The 19,453-nt window shown below is 47.7% G+C and overlaps 1 protein-coding gene and 1 long non-coding RNA gene across 2 annotated transcripts in view; both read right to left on the minus strand.

Moving 5' to 3' along the window:
• The window catches only part of LOC135807006 (uncharacterized), a 78,863-nt gene that overhangs the window by 24,420 nt on the left and 34,990 nt on the right, over positions 1-19,453 (minus strand). The window lies entirely within an intron of this gene.
• On the minus strand, positions 45-9,029 carry LOC135805343 (uncharacterized). The gene is made up of 3 exons (XR_010551131.1): positions 3,200-9,029; positions 1,451-1,865; positions 45-1,005 (listed from the first exon to the last, which is right to left on the minus strand). It is a non-coding gene; the product is annotated as an uncharacterized LOC135805343 (long non-coding RNA).

A 19,453-nucleotide genomic window follows, 5' to 3' on the forward strand; every position in this document is an offset into this window, starting at 1 on the left:
AATCATTACTTGGATGAACTGTAAATTCTCTCTTTGGTGCCTACATTGTGTAGCAGTATATAGTGATTGAACATGGAAAATTTCAAGGCAATCTGCCAATCCCTTTTCATGATAATTATGCCTATTTCAATTGTATGCGGTCTGATATGGGCCGCGAATGGTGGTGTCCCACCTTAAAGCGGGATTCACAGAAGCTTTTTTGCAATGCGACGCGATCTGCGATGGACGCGTGCGATGCGAACTCGCGAAATACCATTCACAGAAGAAGTCAGCGATGCGACAAAGTCTTGCTGATTTGGGTACGTCATCATGGTATCCGCGCGGTTTGGTACACCTTGTACAAATTTATAGGCAACTCTTGAACCTGTGTACAACTTTGCTGTAGAAAAGGCCAACATCGTACGCCAAATCGCTTGTCGCATCGCAAAAGTTGAGCAACTTTCGCGATGGCCCTGTTGCGGCAGTTGCGTGGGGTCCGCGATGTTTGCAATTTGGGGTTTTCCCGGTTTCGCGGCTGTAGCATCGCAAAAAAGCTTCTGTGAATCCCGCTTAAGCGATCACATGAAAGATCCGCTCACAAAACATGCATAAAACACAGAATAATAAAACAGAGCTAGAGACCCATGACGCATAATGTACACAGCACATAAATGTACATGACGTCACATTTATAAGTAGGTGGGAATCACACTCCTGTGATCACAACAATTACATGAAAAAAACCTACAAACACCATCCTCAAATCAAGTGGTCTCTTCGCAGACGCTGCAAATTACAATATCTCAATCATGTAGTGTTCTCAAATCGTTGTGCACGCACACACACATACACACATGCACACACCCACGCAACGCCAAGAAAATACCAAGAAAAATACCAATAATCGAAAGAGAATAGGCTATGATTGAGAGCCAAGAATTAATTTATTGTTTTCAAATTATTGTGTGCGCGCGCACACACACACACACACACACATACACGCACACACACACAAACTTATACAACCTGTCCCTTTGGGAAAACGCGGCCAATAATTCAAAATTCCGCGGCAAATTCCGCGGGGAAAAGGGGGGTTTTCTGCGGCATTTTCTGTGGTAAAATCAAAAATCTGTGGCACTTTCTGCAAGTGTTCACCCTCCTTGTAGAGGATATGACAACTAGTTGCAGGAAGGAGCACTTTTCACACTATCCTTTGCAGTCACAAACTGACATGAGAGTGAAGAATTTTGGAGATCCTGCACTCACCCACACTGGCAAGAGCATAATGTGCTCCAACAGATCGCGAAGTAGTTTTTCTGCTGCTTTCTGAGTAGTAATTTTACTAATTTACCCTAAAAAATTCAAATTCCGCGGGCAAAAGTGTAGATTCCGTGATTTCCGCGGATGATAGCAATTTCTGCGAAATTTGCCGCGACCGCGGAATCGCGTTTTTCCAAGGGGACAGTACAACGCCAAGAAAAGAGTAGAGACACAATACACACGCAACTCCAACAGCCATGGAAACGTCCACACACACGCACGCGCACACACACACACACACACACACACACACACAAACTTATACAACGCCAAGAAAACACCAAGAAAAGAGTAGAGACACAATACACACGCAACTCCAACAGCCATGCAAACGTCCACCCATTTACACGTAAAGAGGGATAACAAATAATTATACGAAACGAATGCATACGTGGACGGGTGCACGCACGTTTACATACATGTATTAGTGTAAGAGATCAACATAGTGCAGTAGTCAGCATAATACTAGCACATGCTGAGAGTGGAATAGCAAGCTTCACCATTGCTCATGGCCATGGAAATGTTCAGCAGCACTCAGTTCCGCAAGCTTCTGAAGATCAGCACACCTGCAACAAATAGATTGCACAAGGATACGCTTATTACCGTAATGATGCATGGAAGCACACAACTACCAAGTTCTCAACGAATGTGATGCTCAGGTGATGGTGGGGACAATAATCTATTCCCGTAAAGTACCGTTGATCCACCCCCCCACCCCCCACGCCATGTCGCCAGGATCAGACTCGATATGCTGGATTGTGCACATTTTCATCCTGGATTGGCACGTATTGTGTACAGCAGTGCATGCGTTGGTTCAACATCGTATTTCGTTGTATACACCGAAGTCGCTTCACAGGTAGAAAATCGACAGGGGGCGGGAATTAGAGAGGGGCGGATCAACAGTACTTTACGGTAGTAATACGAGGAACAAGATCGTTTGTGCACACTCAAGACGCACAGACACACCAACATACATGTAGTGTACTCCACAGTGTTTCACTTCACTGCAACTAAATTGATATGAGATGATTTAAACAATCTGTACAGCGTTACCGTCAGTCAAACAGTCTTCCCCAAGGTGGAAATGCAATGATTTGTTGTTACGAGGCAATTTCACTGACACAATGGCATGTTTGTGACATCAAAACGGTTACTTCATGGAATACGAGTATTATCTTGAGAAGCTTTTTCTTGTCATCGGCATACAAGCAATCCTCCTACTACTACTAGTACACTGGCACTGCGTTTGTCGATCCCATTGTATTTGACATCATACTAGAGGAAGAGTGTTGTGGACTTCACATAATTATCACAGGACAAAAATACATTTCTCATGAAATAAAATTAATTTTATGATAGCTAGACGATTGATGCAAAGTCCTTGCAGTCCTTGAGGACTGATAGTATAGGGCTTGAAAGTGCTACGTCACAGCATAGCAACAATTTCAAAAATTCAAAAACTGGATCCACTTGGATCCAGTTTTTGTATGGATCCAAGCACATTTCAAGCCGTCTTACTCACAGCAAGGTGATGTAGCCAGTGAAACTGACTGATTTGGCTACTGGGGGCGGGTTTACAACTGGTGGCGAAGTAAAAGTCACCCCTGCATACGACATGAGTGGGTTGCTATGCACCCACATACTGAGGCAATAGCAAAGTCACACCTTAGTGGATCCAAAATAGAAATCTGATGTCAACTTACTACCCTGGCCGTTTTTGACGTCATCACTTTCAACTGAGCCCTATTGTCACGCAACTATTACGAAGTCGTTGATTACTTTTAGGGCATTCATTCAAGCAATATCAAACAAACGCAATACGTTCCTTGAAAATGGAAAAAAAATTCAAGCATAACGACAGAACAGCGAGACCAATCGAAACGAGTAAAAGCTTCCTTACCTCAGTCATTGTCCTGCCATGTAGTTGGACAGCCTTTTGACACGGTGGTACAGGCAGCTCTTGTCCAGTCAAACAGGGTATCCTTGTGGCGTCGAACGAAAGAGAGTGTCAGTGTATCTGACTCGTCAGATTGGAACTGTGCTGAACTTCTCTCGTTCTCCGCTTTGGTCTCGTTCGCATAGTCAAAGATGTTTGCATGTTTCGGAGTCCATCTACATATTTACCATTATAGGCCATTCACACGACGTGCACACATTTGCACGCGTGTGATCAAGATAACACTGGCAAACCGTGATCCAGTTCACACGGTGCTGGGCAAACTTTGCAATCGTCAATGTATCCATAGTGACCCCCTGAAATTGCCGGGAAATGTTAAATTTTGAATTTTCCTTTGTTCAAGCACTGCATTTGCAGTACGCACTTTCAACAACCGACACTTTTCCCGGCGTGCAAAGATAATCGCAAGCAAAAGGGCCTCGGCCAAGATAAAAAATCAGTTGCACGCGGGAGTCCAAGTTTATCGTATCCGAGTAAATATCCCTGGAGACAGTACGATAAAAGTGAGTTTGCACGTCGTGTGAATGGCCTATTAGCCAACATCCCACATCCACATGCAGATGCTACACCGCTATGAAGTACACCAACACACAGGGCACGGAGTTTGGAGTTAACACTTATACGAGTGCTGGCTGCGAGTGAGGCAATGTGGCTCAACATAGAGCATGAGAGAGAGAGAGAGAGAGAGAGAGAGAGAGAGAGAGAGAGAGAGAGAGAGAGAGAGAGAGAGAGAGAGAGAGAGAGAGAGAGAGAGAGAGAGAGAGAGAGAGAGAGAGAGAGAGAGGCTCAACATAGAGCACAAGAGAGTGAGTGGTTCAACATAGAGCGCGAGAGAGTGAGTGGCTCAACATAGAGCGCGTATGGTGGCTCAACATAGAGCGCGTGTGTTGGCTCAACATAGAGCACGAAGTGATTGAACGAGTTAAACCATTGCCGTTAAGAGTTGTACCAGCACCCGGTGTTTATTGTGAAAAGTGGACCGGAAGTGAGGTCCTAGTTATAGATAATGGTAAGGGTGGGATGGTGGGAAAAAGAATTCACAAGCCAACCACTACTGCGGAGCAAGAAGCAGAAAACAACAACTGAACAGTTTGAGCTCTCCAAACTGCTGTAAAAGAAAAAAATATTTCTGATCGCTGAGCTGTAAGTGCAAACCGGAGCCAGGACAGGCGCACAATAGATCTTTTGCCAAACAAGACACGCAGTGACTTGGCGGGGCATGGCACGCGTACTGAATGCGTGACCCGGGCACGCGATACATGCAGTGCATTCCTCCCAGCGCGAGCTCTTGTTCTGGAACCGCCACGATCAATCACCGCGTTTGGCGTGTACTCACCCAGGTGGCCAGAAAAAACGGGACTCTCTTGGATCGGAAAAAAACTGACAGCGAAGGATTCTGTTTTATTCTCGCTTCTTCATTGCTGTCCGATATGTAGAAAGTGTTTCTTTGTATTTACTTCTTGCTGGACCTTTGTGACATGTTTGATACATGGCTGATGAAGCGGTCAATGAGCCGAGGACTTCATCTCTTGTGGCGGTGCGTTACGATGAAGGGAATGTTGAAGGACTCGTTGTCCAAAGGCATCAAAAACCGAGCTTTGGGCCGCAAATTCAACTTGATTCTCGCTCACAGGACTAGTATCAACATTCCCTTCACCGCAACGTACCGCCACCTTATATGGTAACTCAGTGCGTGCTGCACGCTGCATGTAGCAGGCGTATCGGGTTGCCCAGTGAGTGCAGTGTGGACCTGCAGACGTGTATGGTAGTGCATACGTTGCACATGTATGCAGGTGCCAAAGGAAAAAAAGGACATGCCTATGTATAAGGAACATGAGGAAATGAGCAGTGGGAGTCTGTGTGGCATTCCAGGATTGTAATGTATGTATACTACAGTCCATTCATCGGAAACTGTCCCGCTGGCTTTTGAAAGTCCGATTTGGGCCGAATTGATGATCAAAAACCCACTTTAAATCTCAAATATCTGGGTTTTGGATCTGCTTCTCCATACATTTTGCCATGGCATACCTGTCCCAATTTTGTAAAACCTGGCCGAATTTCTATTTCCCTGTCCTTGGACTTTTCTGGCCTCAAATGTGGCTAGGAGTAATTGCATGGGTCACACAATGCAGGATGTACTGTTGTTTTCACGATATCTACAACTATGTGCGGGAGACACGAAAAAGTTAGGGTGCCAGTTTCCAATGAATGGACTATGGTCGTCTCATCTTGTTGTCTTTCCTCTTTTTTCACAGTCCAATACGAACTCTCAACCCATAAAAATAATAATATGTAGCGCAAAATAAAGAGAAGGAAAATAATAACCGGTCAAGCGCTAAATACAAACAGAAGAAAAAGAAATCATAAACCAGTACGCGCTAAACTGCGCTTAAATTATGTTTTGATAAGGAAGGGAGAAAAACTGGAATCCACGGAAATATAACGTTGTCTTTCCCAAGTTGTAGTTTTACCTAAGTTTACGGTTTCATCCAGATCGCCTCTCACAGGTTCAAACCCCAGACTCGGCAGCTCATTCCTTTTTCTTTCACTGTAGATTCTGATAATGTCACGGCACCCATCTTGGATTCGTCATATCATGTGGTCAGTTTGATTTAGGTAAGACGGATGTAATTACGCACCAGATCGAGACCGATTCTGAGAAGCCTAAGCGACAACCCCCTTGACGCCTGCCCATTCAACAGCGTGCTGAAGTCGAAGCCCATGTTCAAGAGTTGCTAGATAATGATGTGATTTCACCGTCGAAGAGCCCCTGGGCTGCACCTATCGTGGTAGTTCGCAAGCCAGACTCCTCGATCCGACTGTGTATTGACTACAGAAACTTGAACTCAATCACCAAGAAAGACGCTTTCCCCATGCCTAGAGTTGATGATGCCATTGATGCCATGAGTGGTGCGTTGTACTTCTCCACGTTGGACATTGCATCGGGCTACTGGCAAGTTGAGTTGGATGAAGCCGCCAAAGCCAAATCTGCATGTGTTACCCCATTTGGCTTATACGAGTGGAACCGAATGCCGTTTGGACTGTGCAACGCTCCTGGAACATTTCAACGCCTGATGAACCTAGTGCTAGGGGACCTTGTGCCATCAATTTGCCATTAGTGTGTTCTCTTCATCTTTGTCGGAACACATGGAACGACTACAACTCATCTTCAACCGGCTCCGAATGGCAGGTCTCAAGGTTAAACCCAAGAAGTACCAATTACTCTGCTCATCGGTGACCTATCTGGGTTATACCTTCTCTGCTGATGGTGTTCTACCTGATACCAATAAGTATGTGGTCGTCAAGGATTGGTCGGTGCCCTCATCTCCATGCTAGAGAGTTACGTAGTTTCCTTGGCTTTGCCTCCTATTACCGCAGATTTGTACCTAACTTTTCAACTGTAGCCGGTCCTTTGCACCTCTTGTCACATAAAGATACTCCCTTCATATGGACAGATGACTGCAAGCAGGCCTTTGTTATTGAAGTCACACTTGATATCACCACCAGTACTAGCATATCCTGACGCACAGAAGGCATTAATTTATTCTTGACACTGATGCATCAGGTACGGGTATTGGTGCTGTACTATCCAAAGTGAATGATGATGGTCATGAAGTTGTCATTGCTTATGCAAGCAAATCCCTATCACGGTCTCAGAAGAACTATTCGGTCACTAAGCGTGAACTGCTAGCTGTCGTAGAGTTTGCTGATGCATTTAGCCATTATTTGCTTGGAGCTGAATTCACATTGCGTACTGACCACAAGTCTCTTCTTTGGTTGAGTTCCTTCAAGGAGCCCGCTGGCCTGCTTGCCCGATCGATTGAGCGACTGTCGCGATTCTCCTATGCTGTCCGCCACCGGCCTGGCTCCAAACACGCCAACGCTGATGCTCTGTCACGCCTTCCAGAAAATGATCAAAGGCAAGTAAATGCTGATGTCCCCTGTCCTGTGTACTCAGTAGAAGCTGATTCCTGCACACAGCCCAGTGACTTACCATCTAGTCCTAGTGATCCTAATTGGTGTGAAGCATTTATAGCTGCTGAATTAAGAACTGTTCAACTTCAAGATCCAGACGTCAGTACCCTGATTGGTTGGCAAGAAGCCCTTCTAGACCGACCTGTACGTAGTGACTCTGCAATGCGAGGTGTATCAGTAGGTGTACTGAGACTGTGGAGCAATTGGAAACGCCTAAAGTTATGTGATGATGTTTTGTACCGGGTGTATCAACCCGAGGATAGCGAAACTCCCATTTTGCTATTAGTCGTTCCATCATCTCTTCAGACAACAGCAATGCAGAGTGCCCATGCTGATGTCTCCGGTGGCCATCTAGGAATAGAACGTACTCTACAGAAGCTTCGAGCACGGTGGTTCTATTGGCCATTGATGACTGCATCTGTTACGGATTTATGCAAGAGTTGCTCTGTATGTGAAAGTCGCAAGTCGCCAACACCTAACCCGAAAGCACCATTGGTGCAAGATCAGCCTTCATTTCCATTTGAACGTGTGGCGATTGACATCATGGGCCCGTTACCAGAGTCATCCCGTTGTTATCGTTACATTGTTGTCATTATGGACTATTTCACGAAAGCCTGAGGCGTTTGGTATTCCTGACACGCGTACCGAGACACTCGCCACTGTATTAGTTGATGGTGTGTTCTGTCGATACGGCATGCCGTATCAACTTCACTCTGATAGAGGACCTCAGTTTGAATCGCATTTGTTCAAGCAGATATGTCAACTTTTGGATGTACGGAAATCACACACCACCGCGTATAGACCACAGAGTGATGGTCTGGTGGAGCGCATGAGTCGAACCATTGAGAACATATTATCAGCTCATGTGAATGATCACCACACCAACTGGGATGAACACACACACACAACACACAACGACGTCTTCTAGCCTATCGCTCCAGTGTTCATTCCTCCACAAGGAAGACCCCCGGTAGATTGATGTTTGGTCGTGAGTTACACCTACCTATTGATGTCATGTTCAACAGTCCTACACAGCAGGCCTTTACCGCCACCGACTATGTACAGCGATTGAAGTGTCACCTACAGCAAGCCTTTGATCATGCTTGTGCTTCTGAAGCAGTTGCTCAGAAACGCCAGAAAGCTCTGTATGATAAGTTCACGAATAAGCCTCGTCTCAGTATTGATGATCGTGTTAGCCTACATAACCCTGCAGTAAAGATCGGCCTGACGCGAAAGGTTCATCTACCCTGGAAAGGCCCCTTCACCATTGCATCTCAGATCAATGATGTTGTATTTGCCATTGCCGATTCCACGGGCAAAGTCCAGACCATACACTGTGACCGATTGAAGCTTTACATTGCTACTCCGAATGCTGTGGCTCCAGCAGATTTAGTTGTTCCGCCCATGGCTGTACCTACTCAGCCTCAGTATCACGCAGAAGTACACTATGCTTTCCAGCTACCTGTTGTACCACAACTGCTACCAGCAGCAGCACACGGGTATGGATTGCGACACAGAGGTAACCTGCAGCTCCCTCAGAGGTATAGGTGAGCTCATGCTATTGACCTATGACACGCCATTTCCTTTGAACTTATGATGTTCATCACAACTAATATCACCACAGTAAATGCAATCTAGCACAGACAAAATTCACTTCCGTTTTGAAGTGGTCATGCAGTCGATGTAGTCCGAGATAAATTGCATTCTGAGAGCATTGTCTTCCTTATTTATAATGGCAACCCTACTATTCTCCACATGCACTTATTCTAATCCGACATAAATCGTCATGTTTTTTTTTTTTTTTTAGTAAAGTTGTCGCGAGGACGCGACGTTTGCAAAGCCGAGGGATGTGTGGCATTCCAGGATTGTAATGTATGTATACTAGTCCTCTCATTTTGTTGTCTTTCCCAAGTTGTAGTTTTACCTAAGTTTACGGTTTCATACAGATCGCCTCTCACAGGTTCAAACCCCAGACTCGGCAGCTCATTCCTTTTTCTTTCACTGTAGACTCTGATGATGTCACGGCACCCATCTTGGATTCGTTATGCCATGTGCAGGCTTTCTGTTCTTTTTGTTGTTCTTTAAATTGTTTTCATTTCACTCGAGTGTGGTTTTGTTTTGAGAATCATGGTCCCAGAAACTAAAATGACAGTGCTGTTTTAGTTGTGGTTAGGACACTATCTAACTTGTACATTGGGAGAATGTTACATCTCGGTGATGAGCGCTAACAAGGGTTAACTGCATTAACCCCACACTAAACCGGTCCTGTGTAAGCAGAAGAAGAATTTGTTCATACTGAAATTGTTTGCAAATTTAGATCAGTAATTCTTTCATGTTTGCACGGTTATATTAGGGATATCAGCGAACGCACTGCGCAGCCCATCTGCGCAGGTCAGCCTGGCCCATCTACGCGCGGCCGACAAGAAAACTCATGAACACTTTCATTTTTTTGCAAAATAAATCGTGCGAAGAAGATGCACGGAATGGCTGAAAACTAGGCTGAGGAATAGTAGCATCCAGAGACTCTCAAACAAATTCATGGTCCATCGCTTCTGACAATGGCAGCGAAGACATCAGGGAGCTGATTGCAGCAACTCTCTACCAAGCGCGATGCTGGTTACTCACCAGGGCAGGGCGCTTCCATCGCGCAAGAAATGGCCGCGAGCGAGAAATGGAAGTCCAATTTTGGAACGATCCAACCAGGGAAATTCCTTGAAAATTGGCCTGAACACCTCTCATACTGGTGTTTCACGATGTGCAAACTTTCAGAGAAATCGACCGGGGAGAACGTGGTGAGTTCGTGGGTCCTCGAGTATCGCGTATGATTTGAATGGTCGCGGGGACATAAGAACAGTAATTTTAGGACTCCCAGCAGTGCAAACAGACCGCGGCCATGTTTTCTCTGTCGGCCGCGATCACATTCAAAAAATCGATGACGCAATGCATGCACAGAGGCCTGCGCAGTGCGTTCGCTGACATCCCTAGTTATATATATATATTTATATTTTTCAGATTGAGTATATTTATATTTTTTATATTTATTACAACATCTCAAGACTCGGTGGAAACACCAGCCAATGTGAAGAGAGTGGGTGATTGCCAACCACGGCGATAAATAAAAGTAAGGGGAGGGAAAAGAAAGAGTAGCAAAATGAACAGCAACAACAACTCCGTAAAGAAAGATAATGTCTAATAAAAACAGTGAAAAAACAGAGACGCAAAGGACATGTGGAGAATGAGCTATAATTTATGTCGTAGTAAATAAGGGGTGGCACGGATCTTAAACAGGCGGAGTGAGGTCAGATCCTTAACTTCTCTGGGTAGAGTGAGCCAAACAGAATAAGCAATAAAGAGAGGGGAGCGCAAAAGAGTGGATGAGTTACACTTAGGGAGTAAGAGCGAGTTTATAGTTCTTAGAGAAGAGAACCAATTAAAACACATGAGATGAGGTGGGCACAACTCAAGCTTAATAGAATGGACAAGAGAAGCCAGGTGTGCACTGCGTCCATGTGATAACGGGGTTGTGTGAGCGATTTTATAAAGGGCGGATGATGAGAGCATGTGGGGTTGACGGAGGAGAATTTTAAGGATTTTCTTGTGGTGTATTTCAAGCTTTGCAGCAGCGGAAGAGGATAATCGAACCCAAGACGTATCGGCATAATCAAATATTGGGCGAAGGTAGGCTAAATAACAATGAAGCTTGCAAGACAGTGGGAGGTAGGAGCAGTGGGGGGGGGAGAGAATTTCTAAGGATTTACTTGATTTTTTACAGATATATTCGATGTGGGGTACCCAAGAGAGTGCAGAGTCAATCACAATGCCAAGGTGTTTGTGAGAAGACACTATGTCAATTGGATTTGGTTACATACTGGTTGCAAATTTATCTCATATTTTGCCTGCGCTGATGTTTTCGTTCTTATACCTTCTGTGATGTCTGCCTTCACAGTCATGCACAAACACTCAAGGACACAGGTTGAGGTTTGGAAGAATACAATTAGATACAAGTGTGAAGAAGACAGGTAAGAACAGACCACCAGGTCAAGCCAAGCATGCACTTCAGGCGACTAGTCCAAGATGGCGCATGCTGGTTGTGACGTAATACACAGGCAAAATATATGACGTAATAGTCACGTGATAAGACATGAGCATCATATCACATCACGCCCCTTCTGAGATAAAACAGTGGTCTAGCCGGGTTTATCTCAACAACTAAATGAAAGAAATCAAATACAGTGTACGAGAATGAGTAGGAACTGCACACGCAGCAGAGAACAGAGCACTAACACAGCTAATCACATGACTTAGTGGAATGCGAGGCGATGTCCAGGCGGTTAGGTGCAGTGCGAGGGCGTTGGCTGCGGCGGAGCGGTTGCGGATCAGGAGAGGCAATGTTAGCAGCAGGATTGCTAGCAGGCGGGGTGCAGGTTGGGGCTGGAGGGATAACAGCAGCAGTTACGGGTCGGAGGAAGCGACGGTTGCGCCAGTAGGTGCGACCACTGGGTACCTTGACGAGGTAGTCACGATTGCGACCGACGGCAACAATGACACCGCTGGTGTGCCACAGCTTGGACCGTAGATCCTGGAGATCAACACGACAGCCAATGTGTAGCGGAGGGAGGGGATGAGCAGAGTCATCGTAGTGGGCTGCAACGGTGGCAGACTGCTTGGCTGCGGCAGCATCTACAGAGTCAGACTCAGCTTGCCATTCAGGGCGAAGCTGGTGTGGTGAGCGATGACAAACGACGTAAGTGGCCGCCCATACAACGTTTGGGCAGGGCTCCGGCCGTGGCCGCGTGGAGTATTGCGCCACTCCAGCAAGCCACGTTGGAAGAGGTCGATGTCGAGGTTGCCATTGACAGTCGTCTTGGCGATCAGGAGCTTCATAGCTTTGACAGCCGACTCGGCATGTCCGTTGGATTGCGGAAAGTGTGGCGAAGACGTGCTGTGGTCAACTTGCCAACGGCTACAGAAATCGGCAAATCGGCGAGAAGAGAACTGCGGGCCGCCGCCTGTGGTGAGAACTCTAGGAACACCAGTGTCCCCGAACCAGCGGCGGAGGGCATGGATGACGTCCAAAGACGAGGCTGTTCTGCCGAGTTTGGCGACGCACGGCCAACCAGTGTGGCGATCTGCATAGACGAGGAACTCCCATCCTTGACATGAGAAGAGGTCAGCACTAACGGACTCGAATGGGAGAGTGGGGCGACGATCTTCGGTAACACGGAGGGGCTCCTTGCATTGGGATGGGGCATGCAGCCGGCACATCTCACAACTGCGGACTGTGTTAGCGATGTCGTTAGAGATGTTCGGCCAGAACACAATTTGGCGGGCACGACGTTGAGCACGGGTGAGACCTTGGTGTGCTGCATGCAGGTCCTGGAGGACACGAGAACGTAGGGCACGAGGAACGACAACACGTTGGCCCTTAAGGACGAGATCACTGTCCACAGAGAGGTGCTCACGGACTGTCAAGTACGGCTTGACAGCAGGGTCGGCATTAGCCGAATTGGTCGGGAAACCATGACGAACGGCATGCACGAGTGCTTGATAATTAGGGTCAGCTCTCGCAGCTCCTAGTAGCTCGCTGAAGCGGAGATCGACGCTACGGCCGTCATCATCTTGGCGTAGGCACGCGCGAACAGCGGGCGCACTGAGGGCTGGATTCTCGCCAAATTCTTCATCACTGTGAGGCGTGTCAACTGGATGCCGAGAGAGAGCGTCGGCAAAAGCATTGTCGGTGCCTTTGCGCCATTTGGCAACGAACTGGTGCGGGCGCAGCTTCAGGGTCAAACGCTGCAATCGGGGGTTCTCGATCTGGTCAAGAGAATACGAGTTCAGGATCGGGATAAGTGGGCGATGATCAGTACAGAGCTCAAACGGTGCACCGGACAAGAACAGGGAACACTTGTGTACGGCCCATACAGCTGCTAGCAGCTCAAGCTCGATGACTGCGTAGCGTGTTTCAGCGTCCGAGAGAAAGCGACTGCCACATTGAAGCAGGCACCACTTGTCGTCTTGGAGTTGCCAAAGAGCGTACCCGAGGCCGTTCAGGACTGAAGCGTCTGTCTCAAGCCGGAGTGCATTGCCGTGCTGAAAGAACGATAGCACAGATGGGGAGACAAGTTCTGCCTTTGTAGCATCGAATGCTGCAGTGTGGACGGAGTCCCAGACAAACTCATTGGATGTCTTCGGGAGCGGTCGGAGAGGTGCCGCCAGCTCGGCGAGTCGTGGCGTGAAGACACTGCACTGGTTGACCAGGCCGAGAAAGGAACGCAAGTCAGCACACCCATGATTGCTGGGTGTGCTGAAGTTCTGAATGGCTGACGTCTTGGCGGGGTCCACAGTGTAGCCGTCAGAGGACACAGTGAAGCCACGGAATTCAACAGTGCTGGCAGCGAAGGTGAACTTCTTGGCGCTGAGAGTAATACCATGATCACGGGCTCCCTGCAAGACTGCACGGACGTGGACAAGGTGGTCATCGAAGCTTACATTGTGAACGAGACCATCGTCAACGATTTTGAAGAAGTTCTGCAAGCCATCGAATGCAGAGTCAGTCCGACGGTTAAATTCATCACCGGCCGACACCAGGCCTTGCGGGTTGCGGCAGAATCTGTATCGGCCCCATGGGGTGATGAACGTGGTTAGGGCTTTGGCGTCCTCAGTCAATGGGATTTGCCAATAGCCATGACGTGCGTCAAGGGTGGTGAAATACGTGGCAGGACCCATGGCAGAGAGACATTCTCGGGCGTTGCGCATAGGGTGCGTTGGCCGTTTGACTTAGCGGTTCAGTGTCTGCAGGTCGACAGTCAGCCGCTTCTCAGTTGAGCCCTTCTTGTCAACAATGACTATTGGGTGGCACCAATCAGACGGGTCGGACACAGTTTCAACGATGCCTTCAGATACCATGTCATCCAGCTGAGCTTTGACCTTCTCGCGGTAAGCATAGGCGATTGGACGGGCAGTGTACACACGGTGAGGCTTGGCATCGGGTTCAAGAACGATGTCCATCGGGGGCCCAGACATTGGTTTGAGAGTACTGTCGTCAAAGACGTCGGAAAACTCGTCTAGCAACTGTGATCGGATTTTCACGAGGTCTGTCGGGCTGGGCGTACGCGGAGCGCTGACACGTGCGACTTGCTGGGGCCAGCCAGGCGGCAAGAAGTTTAGAGCTCTCAACGTGACAGCAGTGCGTCGTCAAGACCGTCAAAAACATGGAGCACGCTGTCATGTGATTGGTCATTGACCTGGAAAGTGACACAAATCTTGCCGACAGTGACGAGCTTGTCGCCACTCGCTGTCCGGACGTCGTCAAAGTCACTGTCGAGATTCTCAACGAATCCGCCGAGCAGGGAAAGTTGCCGGATGCCAATTGCGTCGATATCACTCCCAGTGTCCGGGATCCATTGAAGCTGAACTGGCTGTGATTCAGTGCATAACTTTGTTGCAAGTCGAACAGTGGCGGAGCCGGACTCCTGCGTGTGCCGGACCTCCAACATGCCAATCTGAGTTTGCTTCTTGCGTTTCGGGCACATTGATTTGGAAATGGCCAGCAACTTTGCATCCGTTGCACAATTTCCCAATGGCTGGACATGCAGACTTGGTGTGCGGGGAACGACCACAGTTTGGACATTTAACTGGTGCTTTCGGAGCAGCAGAGGACTTATTAAAGGAGTTAGAGGCAGACTGTCGCTTCTGCTGCTGGTACGCGGACTTCCGTGCGGCGTTGACATGCGCCGCCTGCCCAGGAATGTTGTGGGAGGTGTCAGACGCTGCTTCCTCCGCACGGCAAAGTTTGATGGCTGCACCCAGGGTCAGGTCTGGTGTGGCAAGCAACTTGTGTCGGGTTTCCTCGTTGGATATTCCGACGACAATGCGGTCACGCAGTACATCATTTGTGACTTGTTGTAGGATGGACTTGCACCCTCCGCATACTCGGCCCGAACATGTAGTGCATAGTGACAAGTCCGGAAAATCACATGCATTATACGACTCTCTCAGGGAGGTGTAAAACGCGTCAAATGGCTCAGCTCTGGACTGCTTACGATTGTAAAATGCTAGTCTGTCCAACAAAGGATTACGTAAGCGTCGCAAATACTTTTTGACTGCGGCGATGATAACATGAACGTCGTTGTTTGCACCGATGGGGATGATACCCTCGCGGAGAAAGCGGCGGAGGTCCTCGTCAAACGCTTGACGAAGGGCGCTCACTCTGGTGTTCAAGCCATGGGAAGCAAGTTGCTGGCACGCAGAATAGTCGTCCCAGGCTTCTTCCCATGTGGCGAAATCAGCCAAAGACGCAGTGGAAAGCAACATTGGACGATCCACAGACAGCGGCTTTGGTGTCGGTGCGGATGTGGGTGTCGAGCGTGTAGACGTTGGGGCTAAACCCGCGGGCTGTTGTTGTTGTTGCTGTTGGAGACTTTTCAAAGTGTCTTGAAACAGTTTGGACAACTGTTGTTCTCTGGCCTCAGCAGCTTGCATCTGCGCTGCGACTAACTTAGTGAGAGCAGCGACTCCAGAGAGTTCGGCTTGGCCATCGCCGTCCGACATTTCGAAACAGGTTCGACACGAACAAAATGCAAATTTGAAAATTCCGGCCTGCGCGTAACACAACGAGGTGCAAACACAGGGTACAAAAAACCGGCAGCAACAAAACAGGTACTACTAGAATATGCTCACTGCGCCATGTGATGTCTGCCTTCAGAGTCATGCACAAACACTCAAGGACACAGGTTGAGGTTTGGAAGAATACAATTAGATACAAGTGTGAAGAAGACAGGTAAGAACAGACCACCAGGTCAAGCCAAGCATGCACTTCAGGCGACTAGTCCAAGATGGCGCATGCTGGTTGTGACGTAATACACAGGCAAAATATATGACGTAATAGTCACGTGATAAGACATGAGCATCATATCACATTACATTCTCTCAGCTCCCATTTGTTCGTGCAGGATAGGTTCTAATTTATTACTCTGCAATTGCGTATAGGTAAATATTGTGTCTTGATTGAATTTGATTTGCCAGTAATCTTTCTGATGAGATGGCCTCGAAAACACTCAAGGAACATACATATATTGCATTAATATTGTACTAGTACTTGGTTGTAATACAGTAATTGAGTAATAATTGCCTGTGACCATGCATTTGCTTTGGATTTTTCTATTCCTCCTTCCGCATCAGGTAATCATGGATTTTTCAACGAGAGAGCTTGGAAGCTCAGGGCCCTACGCTATGCTTTGTTGCTTAGCTCATCGTGCATGTTGTGGGAACTGATGGAAATGTTTCCTGGGACGGCGCTGACTCTGCCGATCACGGGCGTTCTGCAGTCGACGGGATCTCTCTCCCGACGTTTCCTGTGACCGGCGCTGACTCGCCCGTTAACGCCTATTTTGGAGACGACGGGATCTCTCTTCCAAAGTATGTTTTTGCTGACGCATCCTATTGTAACTCGTATACTCTCAGCACTCAAAGCACATACTTGTAGCTACGTAAGTAGTTATCATTCCTTCATTGTCTCACAAAGAGAAGAAGAAGAAGAAGAAGACAAGGCAGTGCGAGTATGCGCACTGCTATCCATGCATTCCTACGGTGTACTATTTATGTGTATACAAATTACGTGTCATAAAGTAACCATGCTACACTATCCTCCTCCTACCGAAAATTCACGCCCTCGTGAATAGAGAAAGAAAACAAAAACATAAAAAAATAAAAACTCAGGACATAGCAAAATCAGTAAACCGAGCAGGCAGTCCAGGATTGCGAGCGAGATGGGCTCTGACGACAACGGACAACAAGTAGGGTCATGGTCGAGGGCTTGCAGAGTAAGCACCGTGAGGCATCAGACGCGAACCGAATGTTCCTTCTGATCCAACTGCATTAGCCGAGAACAAACGCATGGTACGACTAGTGCCAGAAACCTTCGGGAGGGCGAACAAATTTTCCACTCACCGCATTGTACCTGGGCAAACTGACCACTGAGAGGTCGACATTCACAGCTTTGGCAGCTGCCAACTCAGTTGCGGAGAGACCAGCAAGTACAGGAGTGGCGACATCCACAGACGCCGTTGTGGCAGAGGAACTAGCTTGCTCTGGCTGATTTGCGGGAGTCTCGAGATGGGAGGGTTGCACATCCGGCAACAAGGAACGCCACAGACCATCTGCATTCAAGTGCTGCCGGCCCGGCCGGTGAACAGAAGTGAAGGTGTACTCAGCGACTTGCTCCACCCATCGAGCTTTTCGACCGCGTGGTGCCTTCACGGACATCAGTGCGGTGAGGGCAGTGTTATCTGTGCGGGCAATGAAATTCCGACCAAGCAAATAGTGCCGGAACTGATTCGCGAAATGGACAAGGGCAAGCGTTTCCCGGTCTGACGCATCATAATTCCTCTCTGCCTTCGTCAATACCCGGCTGCCGAACGCAATGGGGCATTCCTCGCCATCTTGCATTTGACTGAGGACAGCTCCAATGGCCACCTTGCTTGCGTCAGTGTCCAAAATAAAGCCGCCTGACGAAACAGAAAAGTCGGGATACGCCAACACGGAGGCTGTGGTCAGTGACCGCTTCATAGACGTCAACGCCGCATCAGTACTCTTAGTCCATGTAAAGCTGGCACCCTTGCCTGCTAATACATTCAGTGGAGCGGAGCGCTGAGCAAAACCACGGATGAAGCGGCGGTAAAACCCGGCGTACTCCAGAAACACCTGTACACCTCGTACAGACTGGGGTACGGCCCACTTTACAATAGCCTCAACCCTGGTGGGATCCGGAGCCAAACCTTCAGCCGAAACTTCATGGCCAAGGAAGAGCACCTTCCGTTGGAAAAAAGAACATTTTTCCAAGTTACCTTTAGTCCAGCAGCACGAACCCGGCCAAATACAGACTGCAGGATCTGGAGCTGTCCAGTGAAGGTAGAGCTGGCATTCAATACACTGTTGAAAAACACTTGACAGATTGGTTGGTTAGGCACACTACATAAACCATGAAGCACCGCTTCCATTACACGGTGGAACGTTGCTGGACCATTTCTACAGCCAGACATAACCAAGAAATCACACAAACCCAACGGTCTTTGCCGTATCGTCCTCGTGCTTATAGTCAGTTTCAAAAAGATTAGCAATCCTGGCGATCGCCCGGGGAGTTTGCCGTCTTACCGTATGAGCGCTCGAGCGCTGCCTGGAAAAACTCACTGTGAACTCGAAGAAATATTCCGCGCGAAAGTATGAAAAACGACAACTCACTGATGTCGGTACTCGTACTCGTACATGTTTGTCTGGTTTACAACAAACGAGTTCTTCCTCGTATCGATATGGATCATGGAGTCGATAGAGGACATGTCGAAAGTGTGGTAAATTTTGACGAGCGGGATGCGTCCGTTTTGTGACCAAATAGATTCTTTGAGCTGCCGCGAATGCAATTTACTCTCACGTGACGAAAACGGCATCGACACAGACTCATTCCCAAGGCCTTGAAGTGGCAAAGCTATCCGTGTGACTTCGACGACATTTTGAGAAAAGCAGACGCCTGTGAAAGCTGATAGAAGACGGCGTTGACTCCTAAATTCAAATAAATTGGCGATCTTCAAATACTAAAATAATTCTCAAACAGAAATCGATCGATCGATGTGCCGGTGTATTCAACAACACGTAGCTACAGCGCAATGACTTCCGTGTTCACTCACACGGTTTCAGTGTTGTGTGTGTTCACAACTTCACATGGCGTGAGCCAGTCAAGTGTCAGTCAGTTCGGCAGGAAACGCGAGCTCCAACAACAAGCCGTTTGGCACAGCCACCTTCTTTGTCTTGTACCAGCGTAATCACCAAAACAATGAAAAAATGAAGAAAAAATGTTTGAATTGAAGATTTGTTGGGATTTGAACTCACAACTTCATGGTCAGCAGACAGCATTCATAACCACAAGGCTAAAAAGGAAGGGATAAATCGTGGGTTTTGATAACAAATCGATACTGGCTTCCAGGGCAAATTATAAACCATGGGAAAAGGCCAGAAACCTGGCCGAAATACTAACTCCTTAACGGTTTGTCCAATTGTTCCGAAACCTTCACAGAACAATTTGCCGTGCCCTAACAAACCGTTTTATGTACTTTTTTTGTCCAAATTTCCCTTATCTTCATACTTTTTAAGACCCAAACTTGATTGCTAATCTTTTTGAAACAGACTGTAGAAACCTGCCAATATCCTGACGCTAAATCCAGGCAAGTGAAC

Source organism: Sycon ciliatum, chromosome 1 (genome assembly GCF_964019385.1).
Source record: "Sycon ciliatum chromosome 1, ocSycCili1.1, whole genome shotgun sequence".
Taxonomy (NCBI): Eukaryota; Metazoa; Porifera; class Calcarea; order Leucosolenida; family Sycettidae; genus Sycon; species Sycon ciliatum.